Source organism: Acinonyx jubatus, chromosome B2, assembly GCF_027475565.1.
Source record: "Acinonyx jubatus isolate Ajub_Pintada_27869175 chromosome B2, VMU_Ajub_asm_v1.0, whole genome shotgun sequence".
Classification (NCBI taxonomy): Eukaryota; Metazoa; Chordata; class Mammalia; order Carnivora; family Felidae; genus Acinonyx; species Acinonyx jubatus.
In genome coordinates, this window is record NC_069385.1 from 57,160,713 (window position 1) to 57,167,318 (window position 6,606).

Below are 6,606 nucleotides of genomic sequence, written 5' to 3' on the forward strand. Positions count from 1 at the left end.
TTAAGAACCAGCCTGTGGTTCTCCATGAGTCTCCTTCCTCTGTCATTCTGCTTGATTGGTGAAGTCCTAGACAGAAGGAGTAAAGACTCAGTGGGGCAGAGCTGCATGTACCCATGATCGGCAAGTAAGCTTCAGGAAGAAATGAACTTTGACTATTGTAAGCCACTGAGAGTTTAGAGCAGTTTTCTTTCATAGTTTATCCTCACTGAAATTAATATCTCAGCCTACATCATAAAAATAATACAAACAGCAGGCAGAAATGGGAAAAATACACTCTTATTTGATAACCCCACTGACGTATAGCTGTTAGTGAACACATAGTCCAATTATACCACATTGGAATATCCCAAGGCTTGGTCATAGGCAAAATGATGAAGCTGGCAAAATGGCTTAGTTCCTATTAGTCCTTCTTCCCCAACCACTGTGTTCCCTTTGTACAGAGACCTCCAGCATTTTAGAGGACACATCCAGACTTCTAGGCCTCTGGGTTTCACCTTACCTTGCTTCCAGAATACCATCTCATGTTCATCTCTCTACCTTTACCCTCATATATGCTGTCTAAATTCAGCCTCAGATTCAAGATATTATAAGAGTATTAGGGTTCTCCAGAGGCACAGAACCAAAAGGATAGATAGAGAAGAAGTTTATTGTAGGAGCTGGCCGATGTGGTTATGGAAGCCTAGAAGTCACAATCTGCCATCTGCAAGCTGGAGAGCTAGGAAAGCCAGTGGTAGAATTCGGTTCATGCTCACTTTGGCAGCACATATACTAAAATTGGAACGATACAGAGAAGATTAGCATAGCATGGCCCCTGTGCAAGGATGACATGCAAATTCGTGAAGCTTCCACGTTTTTATAAAAACCCTCAAGAAAGTAGGAATAGAGGGAACATACCTTTAGATCATAAAAGCCATATATGAAAGACCCAATGCTAATATCATCCTATATGGGGAAAAACTGAGAGCTTTCTCCCTAAGGTCAAGAACAAGACAGGGATGTCCACTGTCTCCACTGTTATTCAACATAGTATTGGAAGTCTTAGCCTCTGCAGTCAGACAACACAAAGAAATAAAAGGCATCCAAATTGGCCAGGAGGAAGTCAATCACTTCATCATTCATCACTGTTCGCAGATGACATGATACTCTATATGGGAAACCCTAAAGATTCCACCAAAATACTGCTAGAACTGATTCATGAATTCAGCAAAGTTGCAGGATATAAAATAAATGCACTGAAATCGGTTTCATTCCTATACACCAACAATGAAGTGACAGAAAGAGAAATCAAGAAATTGATCCCATTTACAGTTGCACCAAAACCCATAAAATACCTAGGTATAAATCTAACCAAAGAGGTGAAAAATCTATACACTGAAAACTATAGAAAGCCTATGAAAGAAATTGAAGAAGACACACACACAAAAAAGGAAAAATATTCCATGCTTCTGGATAGGAAGAACAAATATTGTTAAAATGTCGATACTACCCAAAGCAATCTACATATTCAATGCAATCCCTATTACAGTAACACCAGCATTCTTCACAGACCTAGAACAAACAATCCTAAAATTTGTATGGAACCAGAAAAGACCCCGAATAGCCAAAGCAATCTTGGAAAAGAAAACCAAAGCAGGAGGCATCACAATCCCAGACTTCAAGCTATACTACAAAGCTGTAATCATCAAGACATTGTGGTACTGGCACAAGAACAGACACTCAGATCAATGGAACAGAACAGAGAACCCAGAAGTGGACCCACAAATGTATGGCCAACTAATCTTTGACAAAGCAGGAAAGAATATCCAATGGAATGAAGACAGTGTCTTCAGCAAGTGGTGCTGGGAAAACTGGACAGTGACATGCAGAAGAATGAACTTGGACCACTTTCTTACACCATACACAAAAATAAACTCAAAATGGATGAAAGACCTCCATGTAAGACAGGAAGCCATCAAAATCCTCGAGGAGAAAGCAGGCAAAAACCTTTTTGATCCTGCCCGCAGCAACTTCTTACTCAACATGTCTCTGGAGAGAAGGGAAACAAAAGCAAAAATGAACTATTGGGACCTCATCAAAGTAAAAATCTTATGCACAGTGAAAGAAACAATCATCAAAACTAAAAGTCAATCGACAGAATGGGAGAAGATATTTTCAAACGACATATCACATAAAGGGCTGGTATCCAAAATCTATCAAGAACTTATCAGACTTAACACCCAACAAATAAATAATCCAGTGAAGAAATGGGCAAAAGACATGAATGGACACTTCTCCAAAGAAGACATCCAGATGGCCAACCGACACGTGAAAAAATGCTCAACATCACTCATCATCAGGGAAATATAAATCAAAACCACAATGAGAAACCACCTCACACCAGTGAGAATGGCTAAAATTAACAAGTCAGGCAATGACAGATGTTGATGAGGATGCAGAGAAAGAGGAAACTTTTTGCACTGCTGGTGGAAACTTGTGCAGCCACTCTGGAAAACAGTATGGAGGTTCCTCAAAAAATTAAAAATAGAACCACCCTATGACTCAGCAATTGCACTACTAGGCATTTATCCACGGGATACAGATGTGCTGTTTCGAAGGGACACATGTACCCCAATGTTTACAGCAGCACTATCAACAATAGCCAAAGTATGGAAAGAGCCCAAATGTCCATCGATGGATGAATGGATAAAGAAGATGTGGTATATGTATACAATGGAGTATTAGTTGGCAATCAAAAAGAATGAAATCTTGCCATTTGCAACTACGTGGATAGAACTGGGAGGGTATTATGCTAAGTGCAATTAGTCAGAGAAAGACAAAAATCATATGACTTCATTCATGTGGATTTTCAGAGACAAAACAGATGAACATAAGAGAAAGGAAAAAAAATAATATAAAAACAGGGAGGGAGACAAAACAGAAGAGACTCATAAATATAGAGAACAAAATGAGGGTTACGGGAGGGGTTGTGGAAGGGGGGATGGGCTAAATGTGTAAGAGGCACTAAGGAATCTCCTCCTTAAATCATAGTTGCACTATATACTAACTAATTTGGATGTAAATTTAAAAAATAAAATAAAATAAAAGTGTTTTCTTTAAAAAAAAAACTCAGTTCAAGGACAAAGTCCTGAAAGCCAGGGATTCTGATGTCCAAGGGCAGGAAAATATGGATGTCCCAGCTCAAGAAGAGAGAGAGAATTCACCCTTCCTTCACCTTTTTTTTTCCATTTGGGTCCTCAGTGGATTAGATGATTCCTAAGGCACAGGTGGATCTAATTTGTTCAGTCTACTGAATCAAATGCAAATCTCCTCCAGAAACACCCTCACACATACACCCAGAAATAATGTTTTACCAGCTATTTTGGTCTCCCTTGGCCAGGTCAAGTTGACACATAAAGTGACCATCACAGTAAAGCAGTAGTTCACTCATATTTCTATTATAGCATTGTCCAATAAAAGTATAATGTGTGCCACATTATGTACTTAAGATTTTTATATTTAGAAAAGCACATTAAAAGAGTAAAAAGATACATGTAAAATATACTTTAATAATATATTTTATTAAACCAAGCATATCTAGAATATCATCTGTATGTAATCAATATAAATATCCTTGAGATTTTTTTCACTTTTTTTTTCTTCAAAATCTGGTGTGTTTTTTGCACTTACAATACATCTTGATTCATATAAGCCACATTTTTAGAACTTAATAGCCTTATGTGCCCAGTGGCTACAGTATTGAACAGCACAGCTCTTTAACATCCAATCTACTCATAGGCAGTTGACAGGATGCTATTCTTCTTACCCTTACAGGTAATATAGGATTATTTTGTAGTAGTCTCCTGGAGGTAATGGATGTTATTCTGTTTTTTAACCAAAAGAAATGACTACTGGTGAAGACTTTCTGGCAGACAGGATTCCAGAGGGGAAGGATCTCTGCTGTAGCTATGTATCTGTTGAGTACCTGCGCCTGTGGGTTTTAGATCTTCCTGAGGGTGAATCTTGCCTCTACTCCTTTTGATCTAATACTATGACTTAGGCTTCTCTTGGTAAATTAGAAACAGATTGTCAGGTTTTCATCTGGTACACAGTATATGGATTTCTAAATTTTGGGTGTTGTTGGGGCTACAATTTTATTAAAACTCCAATCGATTCTTGATCCTGTCTGTTCAGCCAGAACCTCGAAGGTAGAATGGTCCAGGCCCTGGAGGGAGGTTGTTTCATAGGGGTGGAAATTTTATAGTTCAAGTTTGCAGGGGAAGTAGATTGGAGAGTTCTATTTCTTCCCACTTCCCTTTACCTAACTTCCATCTTTTTAGTTTGGCAGGTGTGTTTTGTTGCACTCTAGTGAAGTAAAAAGGGGTAGTACAATTAATAGTAATAACCTTGTGAGGGGAGAAAAATCCATTGCAGAGAGTGAGACATTATCATGAAAAACAAAACAAAACAGTGCTAAAATAATTCTCTAATGGCTTCTCCAAAGCAAATTTAAACCTTTATGCAAAGGAGTAATTTAAGTGATTCATAGTGAAAGTCGAGCAAATTTATCCAATCATCAGTCAGTATGCCAAATGATGGTGTTAGAAGAATTGCACATCAACAGGGAAAATCAAGTTATTTCACATAGCAACTGGGTTGTTATCCAAATCAAATAAGCAAAATGAGAAAAAGCTATGTCCTCCATGGCCATAAATCAACAATAGTGGGCTCTACTGCATTTTTAATTGGCAGCCTCTTTCCCTTCATACATCCAAATATGGATTCAGGAAGTATCTCTTTAGCTGCCTGGGCATTTTTATAATGCTTATCATTATAAAACTGTAGAATCAAAGGAGGTAAAAATGGGACCACAAGAGACAAAAGCTTTTGTGAGGATTGTAAATTACGTACTTTAACGACATTAAGCCATTAAAAAAATTCAATTTCTGTGTGGTTTAAAAGCCAATTTTTAAAGTCAACTACCTACCAATTAATGCAAAAATAAATGGGGCTGTTATGAGAATCAGTCTTTAGTTTTGAAGAAGGTTTGTTTCAAATGTCAAGGATTTGTCCTAATGAATACTGGAATCAGTGAATGTTTCCTGGCAGAAAAGGAAATTTCTGAATATGAGAAAAATCACATGGTCTTTTTTTTTTAAAGGCAGTTGTATGTGATAAAGAGAGTTAGAATCACTTAATATTTTCAATATTTGCTTTGAAAATTGGATGAAATCTACACCACTGATAAAACAGTCTCTAGAAGCTGATGGGGTAGTTAGTGCCCGGTAGAGACTCAGGTGCTTTCTTAACAGTAGACAGCTAAGACCCTGACCGTCCAGAGCATGCATCTGGGTAGGATAGAGTAAGGGTTTACACTGTAGCCTGAGGCTTGGAGCTGTGGCAGTGGTCAGAAGAGGCCTAATATTTGGGGAAAGAGGTAAAAGTGGGAAGTTCCTTTATTCACCTGACTTCTCACCTGAGCTTGCACATACCAACCATCTTAGGATCTGCCTTGGTGTAAAGTAAAAAAAGGAAATAATCCTGATTTGAAAATATCACACATTTTACCTTAGTGGAAAATGAAATGAGATATTTTCCGCAGCGTGCACAAATGCAAACCCTTAGTGGGCCAAGCAGGAGGCTTAAATGAGAGGAGGTGGGTGTATAGAAGTCCCCAAAAGTGATGGGGCTACCCAGAGAGCCTCTACCTAAGGGGCACCCACCACTCAGGTGGAGCTGAGTGTGGTGCTGCAGGAATTGTTTAGAGATACTACGATTCCAGATGTTTATGTGAAATTGCCTGATTTTTTAAGTATTGGCACCAAATTCATATTCAAAAAACTGAACAAAATGAAATAAAAAATCCTTTTGTGTGTCAAACAAAACCAGCCTGTGAGACAGGTGCAACCAGATCGCCTTCAAATTGCCATCTCTGCTTGGGATTTACTGCTTGGAAAAATCCCTATATTTAAGTAGAAAGAAAAGCCCCATGATCACAATTTTCTTTTTGAAAAGAGTTTATTGTCTTAAATTAGGCCTTAATTACTCATCTGTTCTTATTTTACACAAGCCCTGTTCTGGGTTCATTTTACTTTGGATTGAGTATTTTCTGAGCTGCAAAATACTCTTAGCATCCTTAGTCACTTAAGTTCTGCCCTGAATGTAGATTTTATCATAAAGCTATCTTAAATCCCTTTTCCCTTAAGCCATCTCCCACGTAGTTTTTAAAGCTCATCAATATAAATGTTTGTGTCTGTCTTATTTGTTTCTCATGTTTAGAAGGGGAAAAAGGAGATTGATTACAGGGGTCATAAAAGTAATGATGCGTTTAATGAAAGCATGTATTTTATAGATAAAATAAACTTTAAAAAATAACTAGAAGCTGGTATCCAAATTAATGGAATGAAATGACCTTCAGAAAGTAATCTCTTTATACTCAGGTCATTTGAGCCCTTTCCCTGTTTTTATTTATCTTTTTTTAAAATTTGATTTCTAAATTTGGTTTTGATGACTTTATCCTGGTTCTTCTGGATCCTCTATAAAACTTAATTTCTGATGAGCCTTCTAAAATTCTAACTTTTATCATAGTTACGATGTTTTAAACTGTATATCGTCTAAATGCCTTGTGGC

The 6,606-nt window shown here is 37.6% G+C and overlaps 1 non-coding gene across 1 annotated transcript; it reads left to right on the forward strand.

Annotated features, from left to right (window-relative positions):
* The first annotated feature begins 744 nt into the window (after positions 1–744).
* LOC113599034 (U6 spliceosomal RNA) lies at positions 745–856 on the forward strand. Its single transcript, XR_003419773.1, has one exon. It is a non-coding gene; the product is annotated as a U6 spliceosomal RNA (small nuclear RNA).
* Positions 857–6,606: the final 5,750 nt, after the last annotated feature.